This window comes from Acomys minous (assembly GCF_964271855.1).
Source record: "Acomys minous genome assembly, chromosome: 5".
Taxonomy (NCBI): Eukaryota; Metazoa; Chordata; class Mammalia; order Rodentia; family Muridae; genus Acomys; species Acomys minous.
The window spans coordinates 69315480-69335693 of NC_140494.1; positions in this window are offsets into that span (position 1 = coordinate 69315480).

Sequence of the window (20214 nt, forward strand, 5' to 3'; positions counted from 1 at the left end):
GTGTAGAAATGTACCTATACTAATACTTTTAAAAGTTTGCTTACTTTCAGAGCAAAAGAGCAGATAATAATGAAGACAAAGAAAGTAGCCAAGGTGATTTAGCCTCACAGACAGTCTCCTCAAAATGTGCATGCATATCAGTTTTGAAAGGGCTAGCCCAAAGGATCGATTCCAAAAAGATTAGACAGAAACAGATACAGCTATCTTTTTCAACACTTGGCCAATATCTTAATTTTCTAAGGGAACCAAAAAGATATTTTTTACCCCTAGACAGCAAAAAGTAATTTTAAGAACACTACGCCCAATTCCGAATAGGTGGGGTGAACATTTTGGGTAAGTTACCAACATTTGTTATTGTCTATGGGTTTGATTATATGTTAGTAAAGGTTACATTCAGGGATTTATTTCTTTCCCTCCTCTATCCCTCTTTCTCTTATCTTTCTATCCTACCTGGTGTTAAGGAAAAGGAGATGAAAGTTGAATGATAAACTGTGAAAGTCATAAAGCCAGCTCAGCTGCTTGTAAGAGCTACACCTAAGCTGAGCTGAATGATGCAATTGCTGTCATGTAGTGACACACCTCCTCCAACAATGCCATACATCATAATCCTTCCTAAACAGTTTCACAAACTGGGAATTAACATTGAAATATATGAGCCAATGGGAGGGTGTTTCTCATTTAAACTCCCATACCTGGTAAGGTTGTTAATTACTTCTTTATGTTATGCTGTGACAACACACCTGTCAAAAATGACTCATTGAAGATAGAATTTTTTATTCATTCACGGTTGGAGGGCACAAACAATTTAGTGAGGCAATCACTGAGGCATGTGTTTGAGATCATACTGTATCTACAATTATGATTCATAGAGCAATCAGTGTTAGTCTGTCTTGAAACTTCCTCTGAGTGAAATTAATTAATTACCTTTAAATTCTTCACTCATGTTCTTAGGACTTGATGAAGCTATTTCTCTGCCAGAATATAAAAAGAATGACCCCCTAATGCTGCTCTACTAGAGCCCCTTTTCTACTTTGAAACTTAATGAAGCAAAATCTCATCTGTTCATTTTCTCTTAACAGTCTGATTTTTTTCAGTTTTCCATATAAATATAGATCTTTTCTAGCCAAAATTTCCAAGCTTTTTTCTCAATGGGCTGACTTGGAAATCAGTATTATCAACAGTCCTCTCCTGCTTTCTATCTGTTTTATAGCTGACAATGGTGATATATAGACCTCAGTCTACTCTAAAGTAGGAACACTTATGGTCCAAGATTATATTTATTTTTTAAATTCTAAAGCGACTGGAGAAAAAGTTAGTAATTTCTATTAAGTAAATATCAATATATCATTTGACAACTTTTTAAATACTTTTGCAAGAAATGTATATGCAAATTCCCAAAAAGGCAATACAATTAAGGGAAATGCCATTCATATCATTATTCTTCAAATTAGCTTAAGCACCCCAAACATTGGCTATTTATGGATACTAATGGAAGTTGTTAATGTTTAACATACTTGAGTACATATTTATAGAAGTTTTTATAATGTAAAACAACATTGATTATGTAGATAATCTTTGACCTTATACTTTTAAACAAAATTGTACCTAGAATTATGTGGCTGTAGATAAAATGAAATACAAAATCAATACTAATGGCATTAGTGTGACAAAGCAGACATTCTGAACTTGAATTAGACAGGATAAATCTCATGAAATTGGAATCCATTATTCTGCAGATGATGTATAACATTGGTAGTTAATTAAAGAACTTGATGAAAATAATGAGAATAAGAAACTACACTACAGAAGGATAATGAAAGAGAAATTTACTAACATTTTGAAAGACAGAAAATAATACTTAATGCTCAAGAAATGAAAATTTTCTTAACAAAATTGAACAAACACTAAAAAGGTAAGGGTGATCTATGGTTGAATTTTCGGTTCAAATTTGTCATCTAAACTCCACACCTGTTTATGCATGTAGACATATTCTGGTTACCCATACAAAAGAGTACTAGTTGACTAACATGTATGTTGTAAGGTAAATATACCTTAGACCTTTGAGCAAAACAGAATATATAAAAAATTATCTTAAAGTAGAAAATACACCTACTATGAAGTTTTTTTACAATAGCTTCTGAGTTTTATATACTCTCAGGCAGTAGAAACAAATATTCTGGCTTTGTACTAGTTATCAGAAAAGCCTCTTCAGTATAGCAGTCCCATAGAGGAAGAATGCCATGAGATATTTGACCACTTTAAAACTTCAGAAGAAAAACAGTTATTGTATCTTGTCGACTGGAGTTTATAGCTCCTCACTGTGTCTAGAGCAGGTCATTGATGTCAATATACTGTTGCATTGTTCTTATCTCTTTGAAACCTACAGTCCTAGATGAGGTAGCTATAATAGGTTCCCATGAGGATAACACTGGCATGGACCACATGGACAAGAATGAGGGATGGCTTGGAATCCTCCTAGCTGCCCATAGACTTCACTACATTTAGTATCTAAGTCTCCCTTTAGTTACTTCTCAGCTCAGCTATGCCAAACCTGTATTTTTGGATTAAAATCTAATTAGTACAGCTTAGTTTAAAGCAGCTGTTGACAGAAGAAAACTAAGATATATAGATTAGCATATATAAAATTAAATAGAACCGTGTTTTGATGAGACTAATTATTCCTAACTTTTTTCTTGAAAATTATTTCACATAAATTGTATAATTACAAACCAGCAAACAAACATGGTTAGATGTGAAAACTAGACCCTTGAGGTCACATTATTAATCATTGTATATCTCACTGGCAAATATTCAAAAATTTAAAAGATAATATGAAAAAAACCGCATGATTATTTTAAAGAAAACAACTTTCTCTTCTAAATCTACTTTATTATTAATGGTTTATAATTGCACTAAATGCTATTATTTCAATTTCTAAGCAATACTATCACTGCTTAGTAAATGTTACGTATATAGGAATGCAAATACTTTAAAATTTTGCAAAATATGTGCTCAGACATTGTTTGAAGGGGTGGCATGCTATTTTTTAAATTAATCATTCACTTTACATCCGGGTCATAGTCCCCTCCCTCCTCTCTTCTGGTCCCACTCTCCCTGTTTCACCTATATTTCCTACACCAGTATTCAGAGAAGGAGAGCCCACCTATGCCCAAACATAACAAGTTGCATCAGGACTGAGAACACCCTCTTCCCCTGTAGCCTGGCAGGATGGCCCTGCCAGGGGGAAATGATGGAAAAGCAGGCAATAGTGCCCCTGTCAGAGTTGGCCCACATTCTTCCTACTAAGGATCCCATATAAGAATTGGACTGTGCATTGGCTACATCTTAGAAGGAGCCCTAGTTCCAGTCCATGCATGGTCCTTAGTTGGAGCTTCATTTTACATAGGATCCCTGGCCCCTGGTAAGTTGGCTCTGTTGGCTTTCTTCTGAAAATCCTGTCCCCTCTGAGTCCTTCTGTCCTTCTCCCTGTGATAACGACAATGTGTGGTTGTGGATCTCTGAATCTCTTTCCATCAGCTGCTGAGTGGAACCACTCAGAGGACAGTTATATTAGGCTCCCATCTGCAAGCATAGCAGAGTATTGGCTGGGGTATCAGGGATTGGCTGGCTCCCATGGGGTAGCTCTCAGGTTTGAACAGGTATTCATTACATATTTCCTAAATCTCTGCTTTATTTTTGTGCCTGCACATCTTGTAGGTGAGGTAAGTTTTGGGTCAAACTTTTTGTGTAGTGGGTACAAACAAGTCTTTCTTTGGATCCCAAATGCCGGATGGGAAACAGACTTGTGGGGGAACAAGTGATGTTTATCCACTAAAAGAAGAGTGATCTCTTTCAACAGCTTGGTCTTTGCCAGCTGAAAAACATTTTAGAATGAACTCTGAGAGGATACGTAAATATAAACATACACATACATGTACCTGTACAGACACACACACACACACACACACACACACACACACACACACACACACACACAAAGGCCTAGCCTGTGTGTGTGTGTGTGTGTGTGTGTGTGTGTGTGTGTGTGTGTGTGTCTTAGCATTGTTTCTGATGGTTGGGCTGTTCATTGCTCCACTTCAAGATGTTCCTAGAACCATTCCAGAGATTGCTATGAGGTTTTGGGTTTCAGGTGCTGCTCTGCATTCTGGCTACTGTGGTTGCAGTCACCTTTGCTGAATTCTTGGTTTGCTGTTTAAGGGGTCCGCTGGAGTCCTGCTGACTACACCAGTGCAATCACTCCAAGGAACTGAGCCTAAAAAGGTCTACTTCTCCTGTTTCCATTAATCTTTTTTCTCTTCTATCTAGGATAGGTAGGTTGAGAGGGAAGTATAAGCACTAAAGAACCTGAAATAAATCAATTTGGAAAAAGTTCAAATCTTACATTTTATGGGTGGATTGGCATTCACTTCCTTCCATTAGGAGTCATATCTAGTTAGAGGGTGGCCTCTTTAGTATCCATAATCCCTGCTGCTAGGACTCTTAGGTAAAGTCACCCTCATATCCTACCAGGAGTCTATCATGTCATGGGTCTCCAGATTGTCACAGAGAAGCTCCTGACCAAGGTTTCTTTTCTCTCTCATGCCCTGTGTTTTCCTGCCCCCTCTCTGTTCTCCTGGGTCTGATATTGACTCTCATCTCTCTACATGCTCCGTGTTGATCTTAGAGCCTGAACTGTTGCTCTTCTGTTCAGGAAGTCATCTTCTGTGAAAATGAGTTCAAGACTCTTTCCCACTTTCTTTGCTAAGAGATTTAATGTATCTGGTTTTATGTTGAGATCTTTGAATCACTTTGATTTGAGTTTTGTGCAGGGTGATAGATATCTATATTTTTCTACATATAGACATCCAGTTCAACTAGCACCATTTGTTGAAGTTGCGTTCTTTTTTAAAATTGTTTAGTTTTGTTTTCATTATAAAAAATAAAGTGTTCATAGATATGTGGGTCTAAGACTGAATCTCTACTCTGATTCCATTGATCCACCAGTCTGTTTCTATGCCAGGACCATGCAGTTTTTATTATGCTTGCTATGTAGTACAGCTTGAAAGCAGGAATGGTGATATCTCCCGAAGTTCTTTTATTGTACAGGATTGTTTTAGCTATTATGGGTTTTTTGTTTTTCCATAAGAAGTTGAGAATATTTTTTCAAGGCATATAAAGAATTGTTGTTGACATTTTGGTAGGGATTGTATTAAATCTGTAGATTGCTTTTGGTAAGATGGCCATTTTTATTGTGTTAATCCTACCAATCCATAAGCATGGGAGATCTTTCCAACTTCTAATATCTTCTTAAATTTCCTTCTTTAGAGACTTGCAGTTCTTGGCATACAGATCTTTGACTTACTTAGTTAGACTTACACCAAGATACTTTACATTTTGGTGGCTTTTGAGAAGGGTGTTGTTTCCACATTTTTCTTTCTTGGCCAATTTGTCTCTTATATACAGAAGGGCTAATAACTTTTTTGAGTTAATTTTTTATCTAGCAAATTTACTGAAAGGATTTAAAAGTTATAGAAGTTCCCTGGTAGAATTTTTGGACCCACATAGGTATACTATCATATTATTTGTGAATAGCAATATTTTGACTTCATTCTTTGCAGTTTGTATCCCCTTGATCTCCTTGTGTTTTCTTACTGCTCTTTCCCTATATTGAAGGTGTAAGGAGAGCATGGTTTGCATTGTCTTGTCCCTGATTTCAGTGGAATTGCTTTAACTTTCTCTCCATTTAATTTGATATTATCAATAGGCTTGCTGTGTGTTGCCTTTATTATGCTTAGGTGTGTACATTGTATCTCTGATTTTTCTAAAACCTTTATTGTGAGGGGTATTGGATTTTAACAAATGTTTTTCAGCATCTAAGTAGATGATCATGTGTTTTTCTCTTTCAGTTTGTTTATATAGTAGATTAAATTGATATATTTCCATATGTTGAACCAGTCCTTCATGCCTTGGATAATGCTTGCTTGATCATGTTAGATGATATTTTGATGTGTTCTTTGAATTGGTTTGTGAGTATTTTGTTGAGTATTTTTACATAGTGTTGATAAGAGAAATTGGTCTGAAATTCTCTTTCTTTGTTGGGTCTTTGTGTGGTGTATGCATCAGGGTGACTGTGGTCTCACAGAATGAGATCTTCAATGCTTCTCCTGCTTCAATTTTGAGAAGTAGTTTTGGGAATCTCTTTGACATCTCTGGCCAACAATTAAAAGTAGGACTTCTAATGTTGGGATTGTTTTCTTTTGTTTTGTATAGGTAGTCCTTGGTTCCTAGAAGGGGATTTTCTGCCCAGGTGATAGTGAAGGCATGGTTGGAGGATAGTATAAATCTACTAATTTACCAAAAAAGCATAATTACTAACAACATTCAATAACATTTGTTCATATGCCCACAGATGAGTATAGTCATCCTCTCTTCTCAACATACTTGGGTTCTGTTTTTTTTTTGTTTTGTTTTTGTTTTTGTTTTTGCTTAGTTTTATACACTAGCCTATCTCCTTCTATACTAAAGACAATCCAGCTCATTTCTTATCTATCTTAACAAGTATGTTTACCTGGAGAGATTTGAATATTATAGAAATAGAGGAATCGTCCATTTTCTGCCACCCCGGAACACAGAGCTATAGCCATTAAGATATACTTACTGGTTCAGGATCAAAATTCATTAAGTAGCAATTATGTTAACTCAGGAGCAGAACACATTACTTCTTATATTTCTGCTTTTATTTTGTACAAACGAATGATTGAAAACCTGTCAAGATAATGAATGACTTTCTATTCAAATAAACAAGGCACCAATTATTAACGTTTTATACTTTGGCATATTAAAACCATTGGTCAAAAGTGTGTTTATTACTTCATACTATATTTAAATTATACATCTGAAATATATAATTAAAACATATACAGGGGGAGGTAATCCCCCTCAGGAACAGTCATAGGGGAGGGGAATAAGGGGAAAATGAGAGGGAGGGAAGAATGGGATGATACAAGGGATGGGATAACCATTGAGATGTAACAAGAATAAATTAATAAAGGAGAAAAAAAAGACCTCCCCCCAAAAAATATGTTATATATTTTAATTGAAAGTGAAATGCAAATAAATGTGAAAAGGAACTTACTTCTGCTACATTTTTTTCTTTAAGAAACATTCTTCACTTAAATATTATGGAAATTGATTTTTCTTTGACTTTCTTTTTCGGTGTGCTTGTTTGGTTCTATTCAGATTTATTTTATTTTTTTTTATTACTCTTTTGGTGCCTAATTGTTATATTTTAATTTTTATTAATTTATTCTCTCACATATTGTATCCCAACCACAGTTTTTCCTCTCTCCCCCTTTTCCAGTTTCTCCTCCTCCACATCCACTTCTGTATTTCCCTTCATAAAAGAGGAGTCTTGCCAGTGATATAATCTAAGCATAGCATATCAAGTTATGGTAAGACAGGTATCTTCCTCATATTAAGGCTGGATAACACAACCCAGTACTATGACAAGGGTCCCCAAAGCAGGCAAATACATCAGGAACAGATCTCTCCTCATGTACGAATCCCATAACAGTGCAAAACTACACAACTGTAACATATATGCAAAGGTCTGAGGGTAGGCTCTCGATTATCAGTTCAGTCTCAGTGAGCTCCTATGAGTCTAGGTTTGTTAATTCTGTGTTTATTCATTTTTTTATGGTGCCTTGACCCCTCTAGCTCCTAAAATTCTTCCTTCTCTTCTTTAGTAGGATTTACCTAGTTCCTTCTAATGTTTGGCTATGGGTCTCTGTGTCGGTTTATGTAAGTTGCTGGAGTAAGTCTTTCCGATGGTGATTATGCCAGGCTCATTCTATGAGTATAGTAGAATAACATTAGCACCAGCATTTATTTACTTTTTTTTCTTGATGTGTTTAGTTCTCCAGGCAGTGTTAGGGGAGGATTCCTATTATGGCATGGTTCTCATGCTGGTCCAGTTATTGCTTAGCCACTCCCACAGTTTCTGTGCCTCCTTTATTCCAGCACATCATGTTATCAGGATCAATTATAGTTCAACCTGTTTTGGTTTAAAAAGACAGAGATGACGTGGCCTCAGATGAAAGGGGAGGTGTGGAGGTTCTCAACGGAGTTGGGGAGGTGAAACAATAATCATAATATACTATACAAAAAATCTATTTTAGTAAAAAGTAATGTAATAGGTATTAAGATAGCTGGACTTTTGGTTGTTTTGTCCTACCTCCCTATACCACCCCTGTCCCTATTAACCCTGCAACACTAGGTAGAAAAGGAAGAAGATTGGAGAGGAGAAGAGGGTATTGATATCATCATGCTACTCTTTACTGATTAAGGGTGTTGAGTTCTTTGGGGGAAATCTGGTACTCCTGTCAGGATATCTCCAATCAGTAATCCAGCAATCACACAAATGAGTAACCCATAATCCAGCAAACAGAAAACAGCATAAGCAGCAAGAGCAAATATCAACCAGTAACAGAGGTAGCAGCCACAGCCTGCCTTGGGCCTCTAATCATTATACTTTCTCAAGAGTCCTCAGAATTACAAAGGGAAACAATCCTCAGTTGGCAAAAACCATCCCCCTGACAGCATGAGACAAATGATAGTTGATGTGTACAATCTGAAACAGCTCCATTTCCCACATTAAGACAAAAACATTTCTATGTTTTTTAAAAAAGCAAAAATTCTCACTACAGAAGATGTTACTAATTATATAGTTTCATAGCCATAAAACTAATTATTTTATGCATTGGGAATAATGCAATTCAAACTTTAATGATAAAACACATTGTAAAAAGTAACATTATGTATCAGAAATATAAATCACATAAATATTCAATTATGAAGTCACCAGATAAATAGTTTAATTTAAAGTGCTATATTGCTACTTTAAGACATACCTGAAATAATCACAATGGCATATTTCTTAGTTGCTGTCATGTAACTGTGATAAAACAACATTAAAAAACTTACAAAAGGAAAAATTTATATTGGGATGTAGTTTTATAATAGATGTCCATAATGACAAGAAAGTCATGGCTGCAGGCAGCTGAGCAGGAAGTTGTCTCATCACACTTCATAGGTGAGTAAACTGAGGGAGTGAACAGAAAGTAGGTGAGGCTATAGACCTTCTAATCCTCCCCTCCTATTAAAAACTTCCTCCTTCTAAAAGCTGCATTATGTCCCAAAACTGTACCACCACTAGGGACCAAGTACATTTCTCATTCTAATCACCATAGTATTAAAAATAATATTTGAGTATAGGAAAAAAGTATAAGAAATAGAAAAGCTAAATAAAAATGCTAAAGGGTAACTGTTGCTACAAAGTAGTAGGTGAATAATAATAAGTGAGGAATATTCATTAAGTCTATAAAAAATGTTGGACATGTGGTACTTGTGAATAATTAGTGTAGTGGCAAAATAATTGGTGATTTTTCTCATTCACATTTTTGTGCATATTCTCTGGTTTGAGTATAAATTACTTTTGAAACTGGAAATAAGTTACTTTACAAAAATATAATTTTTTGGTTTCCTGAGATGTCTCAGCTAAGAAAGTATTTGCCAGACACATATGCACATATACAAATATTTTTAATTTTTCAAAGTAGAAAGTCTGGTTAATATGCTGTACCATAAGCATTTTATCATTTTTTTCTGAAAGATCTTCTAAGATTACAATTGGGGCATTGTAAGTAGACACACATTCCTTATTGCTTCTTCCCTTGAGAGGGAAGAATCTTTGTTTCATGCCCAGAATCTTGAAATATGTTAATTATTCACTTGCTACTAACTGAGTACACCAGTAATGCAGATAGTCATTACTTAACACAGGTGATGCAGAGTTATCTTCCAATGACTCTGGTTTCCAACATTGAGTCATCCTTGGGTATTTAATTCCAGCTTGAGTCTCAGATATATTATAGCAAACAGAAACCACTCTTGCTGTCTTGCTCAATTATTTTCACACTTTGCTTCATGTTTGTTTTTTATTTTTTATTAATTTTTTTTTGTTTGGGACAGAGAGTTTCTCTAAGTAGTCTTGGCTGTTCTGGAACTTGCTCTATAGATCAAGCTGGCCTATAACTCATAGAGATCTGCATGCCTCTGCCTCTGGAGTGCTGGGATTAAAGGTATATGCCACTATCCTCCATTTTTATTTTTTGTCACATAAATAGCCAAATATATTTACAGAAGAAAATGAGTGCAAATGTAAATGTAATTTTATCACAGCATAAACTATCTGAAAATGGTGTTCTGGGAGGAGTAAAAACAATGGCAGTCACAGAAGTCATAAAGATTAGTTTACAAAAAGACCCCAATGATTCTAGAGAACCTGTATGAGCCAAGGGTATAAGGAAATTTAAAAACCTTTAATCAGAGATAATGTGCTTTTATTTCTTATTATAAAGATTGGCTTCTGGCTGTAGCCATGCAGCATCTTCAGGGAATGGAGTATGAGTGCTTTACTGATGGGACTCCATGAGCCAAGGCCCATGGAAACCACTTCCCACCAAGGTCCTAAGGTGAATTTTTGTGACTTCTATGCTTATTACCTAGATCACATGGCTACAAGCCTATGATTATTATGTAGAACGCATTTGTTTGTTTTGATATGCTGTTTATATTCATAGTGGATATTGGTTTCACTTTGTTGGTCACAGATGAGGCAAAGATCATGCAGGACGAAATCCCCATCCATGCTCTTCTCATAACTGTTCTGAGAGGTAATGCCCTCTGCTTTTCTTTTTATTAGGATGTGACAATTAATCCTGGGCATTTTGGGACACATATGTTAGTCATGCCCTAAAGAAACAGCTACAGTCACACTGACTAATCCTGGAGTAATGTGGAAAGCAATGTGTCGGTTCCACTTGCCTAACTGTTCTGGGGACTCTGTATCTATCTCATCAACAGGTTTAAAAATGTAAAAGTTGAGTCTGATCAAAACAGATTTTAAAATGATACTTAGAAAGATGGTATCAAGGACTGATAGATGGATGTCATGATATGTTGCTTGGAACAATGAACACAATTACAAAGTATTATGACAAAGGGGTGCAATTTGACATCTGGACTTATACCCATAGATTGTTAATCTGTCTCTCATCTTGAATGATTCTGTAGGCACATTTTCTGCCAGCTGTGTGTGTGATCATGTTCACAGGCCATGCTAGCTATACATATTTTTTTGCCTTTCTGAAATCATGCTTTGTAGTAAAAAAAAAAAAAAAATATATATATATATATATATATATATATATATATATATATATATATATATATATATATTTGAGGAATGATTGAGCCAGGAGGAGGGGAAAGGTAAAGGACACCTATCCATGGAACATAGCAATGATAGAGCTTTTGTAATGCTGATGTTATGGTTTCTTCAAATAAAAAACAATAATAACACTACTCAGGTGAGCAGGCTTTGTGTGTATATATATATTTAGGATTTGTATATATAAAGATGGCTTGAGATATTCAGGGCTACTTGCTTGAATATCAATTGATGCCCACTCTCTTCATTTTGACCAATACCACATCTCTTTACTCAGTTTCAGAACCTGCTTGTCACTGGCAGGCTTCCATGAAATTCTTAAGAAGTGAAAAATCTGTCAAAGAAATGCAATGAAAAATTGTAATTCAAAATAGAACAGAGAAGTGTCTCCAAGAATGGTGAGTTGGGTGTGTCTTCTCCTTATTCAATGTTTTGCAGTGTCTTGTTGCTTTTAAATCCAACTATATTCAAATATCTATTAATATATCTGTCTATATAATTACCACAAAAATATGCAATAAAAGGAGATCTAGACAAGCAGAGTAAGTAATATGTCCAGGAGAGATAACTCTAAAAGTAAAGCTAGTATGTGCAGATTCTGATCTGAATTACTACAGGAAGTTAGGAATATAGAGTTCAAAGTTATGACTGTCAAACTGAAAGTGTTCTGGGTGTTGTTCTGGGAGTCAAAGCCAGCACCTCATGGATGATGAATGAATGCTAAGCCACTAAGAGGCACTAATAGCCCTTCTACTGAGAGATTTTAAGTTATACTAATGATTTTTGTGGAGAATTCAGAGTATGAGCCCAGGGAGAGAAACTGAACAAGAAGTCAGCTGTTGGTAAGACAGTCAAAATAGTGGCATTCATATATAGAAATAAATTCTTATTTTCCATGAAATGAACTTTTATATACTTGTGTCTACAGATCATATCCAAACTAATGCTCTACATTCTATTTCATAATCAACTCTTGAGTAGATGTGTCTCAAAAAAGTTCAGGCAGATGTGTATGTGAAAGCCAAATACCAGAAGCTTTTTACAGATTGATTTGTGTCAGATCCCAGCCCGCAGGAAAAACTGAATCAGGGTTCACCTGAAAGAAGGAGTGGGGATTGAAAGTAGGATACAGAGATGTGAGAAATAATGAATCAAGCCAGGAAGTTTCTCAAGATTCACTTTATTGTCAACTAGCAGGATAATATATAGGGCAAGGTCAATAGGGTCTATTCTAATCCGATTCACCCTAGCCCCTGGGCAAGAATACAATAGCCTAAATTTCTCCCTGTAGAACTTCCTAGTTCTCTGAGTAGTTCCTTGTAAGAACTTCCTAGATCCTCTAGGTGGTTCCAGGTTGAGACTTTTCTACTTCTTTCAAAGGGAAATAGTCCAAGGACAGCCTAGAACACAAGACCTCTTGAGGTAAAAGTCAGCAACTCGGAGGTCACAGGATACAGCCTAAGCACAGGATTTTTGACATGGCAAAATTTGCCATGGCTTCTTCCCACAGTTTGGTGCTGAAGTCTTCACTCACCAAACCTCAGTATATGAACCTGTCCATTTTAGATGGAATTCGAACCCAGCAGTCATGTTGCAGTAGGCTAGAGTTTAATGCAATTACTTCAGTGTCCTTAGACAAAGTAAATATTTGATCAAAGATACATCTAGGTAAACCTGAACATAGAAAATCCAGTAAAAGTCTACAAATCACAAAATGCCAATGACCGATAACAGATACTAGGAAGGGGCCGAGGATAGAGGTCTCCCTCACATCTCTTAAAGAAAGCTGCCCTGTGTTCACCTTTTAGTATCAGAGCTTGAACATCAGAAGGCAACACTTTTCTTAATTTAGCATCAGGATAGTCAAGTCATAAAGCACTGAAAGAGTACATGAATACAGAGATGGAGTGTGAGAATAACCAGAAAGAAGTCTTGTTATCTATTTAATTTCCACCATTCTTCTGTTACTTTTTCAGAACATAGAGGAAGGTACAACTCTTCTTTATTTCATTCAGTCTATATTCATAGACTTTGTGTAGAATTCTACAATTAAGGTTCTTTGAATACAATCAAAATCTGCTTAACAATGTACAAACCAACAACAGTTCACATCTGTATTAGTGGTCACATACAAGAGTACTGGTGATGTAAGCTTCTCATGTAGTGACATCAACAAGACTACTGTGGGGACATATACAGTACATACCACACATTTGTGGTGATGCTGGTATATATTAACCTACAATACTGGAGGAGAATGAAAGAAGGGAAAAGGAAAAGTATCTACAATTAGTTATATATTATGAAATTGCCAAACAATAATAAAGTGTTAAAATGTAATACAAAGTAGAACACATATGTGTACAATCTATATTTAATAATAATTAATTAAAATTTATCTTCCTGATATATTATACTAAAAAAAGAAAACAGCACTGCCAGCAGTTTTCTTGAGCTTTATAGCATTCATAACTATGAATATCTTTCTAATGATTCATCTTATTGTTATAGGATCCAAATATTTAACATTGCTAAAAGGCTCATTCTGAATGAGTAAATTAATTCTCTTTTCACATATAATCCAGCAAGTAATATAGGTACTAACACAGAGGACATGAATGCACTGGAGAATATTGAAGAATATATATATCCATGGCTTCTTACACTTTTTTCATTTATTGAAAATATATCATTTTCTTACACATTATATTTTGATTATAACTTCCCTTCTCTCTGCTTCTATAAGCTCCACCCCACTTTCCTTACAATCCAGTTAGATCCCATTTCTGTCTCTCATTACAAAAGAACATGTTTATAAGAGAAAACAACTAAATATGACAAAAGGAAATATAATGAGATGAAACAAAGACTATCCTAGAAAATTTGAACATGGGAAACCAACATGAGGAAAGATTTCCCAAGAGTAGGCAGAAAAGTAAGAGATCCACTTGTTCTCATAATCAGGAGTCCCATAAAACTACTAAGGTAATAATTATAATTCATATAAGGATGCCCTAGTAGAGACCCATGGAGACACTATGTTCTTTGTGTTGTCCTTATAAACTTATATAACAATTTTTTAATCGAGGGCCTTGCTCACCTAGTGGAGTCCATCACCTCTGCCTCTTTCACTTTTTCTGCTTCCTCTTCTGTGGGTTTCTCTGAGCTGATGGATTTGATTGATACTTTCAATTTTGAAGCACTTCCTGCATAATGTCTCTATATGGGTCTTTGCTTCTGCTGTCAGAGGAAGCTTCTCTGATGATGACTATAAGGCACTATTATGTGAGTTTATCAGAACATCGTTGGGAATCATTTTATTGATTTTTGATCAATTGTGGTGTGATTTAGCCTGGGTCTCTGGACTATTTAGTCTCTGGTTCTCCATTACTGGCATAGCCATATGTAATGGGAACAGTGAAAGCCATAGAGCCAGCAGAGCTGCTTGACAAAGATGCTGCAAGGCTGAGCTGAGTAATACAATCACTATCCTGTTGTCCCCAGATTTTGTCCTTGATCTCCACATGTTGCATGCTTGGGTGCCTTTTACCATTTGTACCACTTGGGGATATTGGACGATGGAAATTTTATTAGGAATCATTTATGCCTTCTAACAGGAAACCTCCTTTAAGCTTCCCAAGGAAAGTCCTGAGCATACTACCTCTACCAACGTTAGTGAGATATCATTATCTGGGCCTATCTAAGGGTCTTCCTTACACCTTGGAAGATGTGACTCTAATGAAGATGACAGAGACCTTCTTATGGGGCTCTGACTCCAAGATACTCTTTGAACATTTGTCTCTGATCTTAATCAGGAACAAAATAAACAAAACAGAGTAAACTTTAAAGGTCAAACATTATTCAGTGGGCTAGAGAAGATGGCAGCAGATCAAATAAAAAGCCTCTTTCTATTACTAATGGACAAAAAGGTGATTTGAATATATGATCAATGAATGAAGTATTAAAACCTCATTTTCTTAAAGAAAGTTAATTTATCCTGGCTACTCTGGTTTTATATCACCACAGAAGAAAAATTACCAAGATTAGACATATAAAGAGTTATAGAAATACTGCATTATAGAAAAATTGAATAATAACTGTAGCAACATAGGCATGAATATTTTTTCCTGTGCCTAACGACAATTAGCACTATGACCATTAAAAGTTGATAATACATGTTAAGACACGACAATCTTCTTAGACTGGCTTGGAACGTTTTTCTATCTAGTGCCCTTGAAACTGTAAGAACTACCAGCCAGAGAACAAGCTGTTATGCTTGGGCAAAACATTCCATCAATACTACAAGGCTAATCTAGATTCAACATTGATAAGTGGAATTTATCAAGAAAATTGTTCATATCATTTAGATTTTCAATTTTTGTGGCATGTAGGCTTTTGAAATAAGACCTATTAATTCTTTGGGTTTCTTCAGTATCTGTCATTATGTCTCTGTTTTCATTTCAGATTTTGTTGATTTGGATAGTCTCCCTTTGTCTTTTAGTTAGTTGGGCAATAGGTTTGTCTATGTTGTTTATCTTCTTAAAGAACTGGCTCTTGGTTTCTTTGATTCTAATTTATTAATTTCAGCCCTGAGATTGATTATTTCCAGCCATCCATTTCTCTTGGATGTGTCTACATTTTTCCCCCTAGAGCTTCCAGGTGTTCCTTTAAGTTACTTCTTTGGGATGTCTCCAATTTCTTAATGAAGGCACTTAGTGCTATGAAATTTCCTCTGAGCTCTGCTTTCACTGTGCCATAGGTTTGTGTATGTTGTGCCTTCATTTTCATTGAATTGTAAAAACGTCTTTAATTTCTTTTTTTGTTTGTTTGTTTTTGGTTTTTTTTTTTGGGGGGGGGTTGAGACAGGGTCTCTCTGTGTTAGCCTTGGCTGTCCTGGACTCATTTTGTAGACCAGGCTGGCCTCAAACTCACAGTGATGCATCTGCATCTGCCTCCCCAGTGCTGAGATTAAAGGCATGTGCCATCACGCCCGGCCTAATTTCTTTATTTCATTTCTGACCCATTGAGTAGAGCATTGTTCAGTATCCATGTGTGTGTAGACTTTTGTTATTTCTATTACTGTTGATGTTTAAATTTACTTCATGGTAGTCTGAAAAGATACAGGAGATATTTAAATTTTCTTGTACCTATTGAAGCTTGCTTTTTAAAAAAGTATATGGTCAATTTTGGAGAAGGTTCTATGAGGGTCTGAGAAGAAGGTGCATTCTTTAATGTTTGGGTTCATGTTCTAGTTCTGAACATGTCTGTTAGGTTCGCTAGATTCATGAACCCTGTTAGCTTCATTCTGTCTCTGTTTCGTTTATGTCTCAATGATCTGTCTATTGGTAAGAGCGGGTGTTGGAATTTCCCACTATCAATTTGCTGGTATGGATGTGTGTTTGAAGCTTCAAAAAAAAATTTTTTTTGACAAATGTAGGTACCCTTGTATTTGGGGCATAGATATTCAGGATTGTTTTGGTAGATTCTTCCTTAAATGAAACTGAAGTGTCTACTCAGCTATTAAAAACAAGGAATTGCTGGAATTTGTGGACAAATGGATTGAATTAGAAGTTATCATAATGAGTGAGTTCACCCAGAAGCAAAAAGAGCCAAATGGTATATACTCACTTATATCGAGACACTAGCCCAAGAGGCATGTCCCATGAAAGTCTTCATGTACTAGGAAAGTGGGTCAGAGAGGAGGACATCCTCTTGGGACTTTAGGTGAGAGAACCATGGGAGAATGGGGAAATAGAAGGATCCAGAGTGTCCTAGAAACCTACAAGAAGAACATTATGATGTGTGGATCCCGGCTCAGAGGTCCTGCTCAAACTGTGGCACCAGCCAAGGACAATATAGGCAGTAAAGTTTGAACCCATACCCAGACCTAGCTGATAGACAGGACATTCTCCACTGTTGAGTGGAGAGTGGAGTCTGACTTTCATGCAAACTCTGGTGCCCCATTTTTGACCATGTCCCCTTGATGGGGAGGCCTGGTGGCTCTCAGAGGAAGGATAGCAGCTTATCAAGAAGAGACTTGATACCCTATGAGCATATACAGAGGGAGGAGGTCCCCCTCAGTCATAGACATAGGGGAGGGGAGTAGGGGGAAAGCAGGAGGAGGGAGGAATGGGAGGATACCAGGGATGGGCTAACAATTGAGATGTAATTTGAATAAATTAATAAAATATTTTTTAAAAAAGAAAATGAAGTGTCTTTCTCCATCATTTTAAATTTTTAGGAGAAAATCTATTTTATTAGTTATTAGAGTGGCTACTCCAGCTTACATCTTGGGTCAATTTTCTTGGAAACCCTTTATCCAGCCCTAATTCTCAGGAAATGTATATCTTTGTTGCTGAAGTGTGTTTCTTGAATGCAGCAGAGTATTGGAATCTGTTTCTGTAGCCATTCTTCAAGATCAAGTTAACAAATTAAATAGTCCTAAATCTCATAAGGAAATAGAAGCAATGATCAAAAGTCTCCCCCAAAACGTCACTGGTCAGCACAGAATTCTAACCACACCTTCAAAGAAGAACTAATATTGCTACTCCTCAATCTATTCCACAAAATAGAATCTGAAAAATCATTACCAAACTCATCCTATGAAGCCACAGTCACCTTAATACATAAGCCACACAAAGACTCAACAAAGAAGGAGAATTTGAGACCAATATCCCTTATAATCACTAATGCAAAAATACTCAATAAAATACTTGCCCACCGAATCCAAGAACACATCGAAAATATGTACCATAACCAAGTAGGCTTCATCCCAGGCACGCAAGGATTTCTCAACATGCAGATATCCATCAATATAATTCACCATATAAAGAAACTGAAAGAGCCGGGCGTGGTGGCGCACGCCTATAATCCCAGCACTCGGGAGGCAGAGGCAGGTGGATTGCTGTGAGTTCGAGGCCAGCCTGGTCTACAAAGCGAGTCCAGCACAGCCAAGGCTACACAGAGAAACCCTGTCTCGAAAAACCAAAAAAAAAAAAAAAAAAGAAACTGAAAGGAAAAAAGGTGAAAAGGCACTTGACAAAATCCAACACCCATACATGTTAAAAGTCTTGGAGAGATTGGAGACACACATCATATACCTAAACATAGTAAAAACAATATACAGCAAGCCTATAGCCAACATCAAACTAAATGGTGTGGAACATAAAGAAATCCCAATAAAATTCACAGGACAAGGCTGTACACTCTCTTCAGATCTATTTAGTATGCTACCTAAAGTGCTAGCTAAAGCAATAAGACAACTAAAAGAGACCAAGAGGATACAAATAAGAAAGGAAGAAGTCAAAGTATCACAATTCATGGATGATATGATAGTATACATAAATGACACCAAAATTCTACCAAGAAACTCCTACAACTAATGAACACCTTCAGCAAAGTGGGTGGATTCAAAATCGACTTAAAAAAAAAAACAATTACACTCACTCCTATATACTAGTGACAAAATACCCGAGAAAGAAATTAGAGAAACTACACCCTTCACAATAGCCACTAATAATATAAAGTATCCTTTTTTAAAACTCAATCCAATCAAGTGCAAGACTTATACAAAAAAATTTGAATCTTTTGAAGAAAGAAAATGTAGAAGACATCGAAAGATGGAATAATTTCCCATCTTTGTAGATCAGGAGCATTAACATTAAAAATGGCCATCTTACCAAAAGCAATCTACACATTCAATGGAGTCTCTATCAAAATACCTACCAAATTTTTTACAGACCTAGAAAGATCAATTCTCAACTTCATATAGAAAAACAAACAAACAGAAAAAAACCCACATAAAAGCTAAAACAATTCTGTACAATATAAGATGTTCCAAAGGAATCTCTACCCCTGATCTCAAGCTGTACTATAGAGTAACTGTAATTAAAAAAAGTCATGGTACTAGCATAGAAATATGCTTATTGATCAAAGGAATTGAATTGAAGAACTACAAATAAACTCACACACCTGTGAAGACTTGATTTTTGACAAAGAAGCCAAAACATTATTATGGAAAAAAAAGATACATATTCAACAAATGGTACTGGTCTAAATTGATGTCCACTTGTAGAAAAATGAAAGTAGATCTATGTTTGTCACCCTGCACAGAACTCAAGTCCAAGTGGATTAAAAACCTCAACATAAAATCAGACACACTAAATCTGTTAGAAGGGAAAGTGGGGAAGGGCCTTAATCTCAATGACATAGGAGAAAATTTCCTGAACAGAACACCAATAGCTCAGGGTCTAAGATCAACAATTATTGAATGGGACCTCATGAAGCTGAAAAGCTTCTGTAAGGCAAAGAACACTCTCAACAGACCAAAATAACAGCCTACAGACTGGGAAAAGAGCTTCACCAACCCTACTTCCTATACAGGGCTAATACTCAAAATAGTTAAAGAACACAAGAAATTAAACTCCACCAAACCAAATAACTCAATTTAAAAATGGGGTACAGAGCAAAACAGAGAATTCTCAACAGAGCAATATAGAATAGATGAGAAACACTTAACAAAATGCTCAACATCCATAATCACCACAATAATGCAAATAAAAAAGTTTCTGGGATTCCATTTTACACCTATAAGATTGGCTAAGGTAAAAACAAAAACAACAACAACAAACCCTCAAGCAACAGCACATTCTAGCAAGGATGTGGAGAAAGCGGAACACTTCTCCACTGTTGGTGGGAATGCAAACTTGTGCAAATACTTTGGAAGCCAATCTGGTATTTTTTTTCAGAAAATTGGGAATAGTGCTACTTCAAGAACCAACTATATGACTGGGCATATACCATAAAGATGCTCCTCTACACAACAAGGATATTTGTTCAACTATGTTCATAGCAGCTTTATTCATGATATCCATAATCTGTAAACAACCTAGATGTCCCTCAACTGAAGAATAAATAAGGATATT